This window comes from Nannospalax galili, unplaced genomic scaffold (genome assembly GCF_000622305.1).
Source record: "Nannospalax galili isolate Female #2095 unplaced genomic scaffold, S.galili_v1.0 scaffold18, whole genome shotgun sequence".
Lineage (NCBI taxonomy): Eukaryota > Metazoa > Chordata > Mammalia > Rodentia > Spalacidae > Nannospalax > Nannospalax galili.
In genome coordinates, this window is record NW_008346548.1 from 11,179,733 (window position 1) to 11,180,653 (window position 921).

The following is a 921-nucleotide window of genomic DNA, read 5'->3' on the forward strand; positions in this document are numbered from 1 at the left end:
GCAAACAAAACCCAAACCCTGCAGACAAGAAGAAATAACAAAAATCAGGGCAGAAATCAATGAAATTGAATCAAAGAAAACAATACAAAGAATCAATTCCAAGAGCTGGTTCTTTGAAAAGATAAACAAGATTGACAGACCGCTAGCCCAGTTAACCAAAAGAAAGAAAGAGCACCTCCAAATCAACAAAATCAGAGATGAAAGGGGAAACATCACAACAGACACCAGAAAGATACAGAACATTATAAGAGAATACTTTAAAAACCTATATGCTGCTAAATATGAAAACCTAAAAGAAATGGATGGATGGAACATGCCTCAACATAATTAAAGCCATCTATAACAAACCCACAGCCAACATCACTCTAAATGGAGAAAAACTGGAAGCATTCCCATTGAAATCAGGAACCAGACAAGGCTGTCCACTATCTCCATTCTTCCTTAACATAGTGCTTGAAACTCTTGCAAGAGCAATAAGACAAGAGAAAGAAATTAAAGGAGTAATAATTGGAAAAGAAGAGATCAAATTATCCCTTTTTTCAGATGATATGATACTATACCTAAGAGATCCCAAAAATTCTACCAGAAAACTCCTAGAAATTATTAACATGTTCAGTAAAGTGGTAGATTACAAAATTAATCTACAAAAGTCTATAGCCTTTCTATGTACCAATAACAAGCAATCAGAGAAAGAGCACATGGAAACACTCCCGTTCACAATAGCTGCAAAAAATTATCTGAGAATAAACCTGACCAAAGATATTAAAGATCTGTACAAAGAAAAATTTAAATCCTTAAAGAAAGAGATTGAGGAAGACATCAGAAGATGGAAGGACCTTCCATGCTTATGGATTGGAAGAATTAATATTGTGAAAATGACCATCTTACCAAAAGCCATTTATAGATTCAATGCAATGCCAG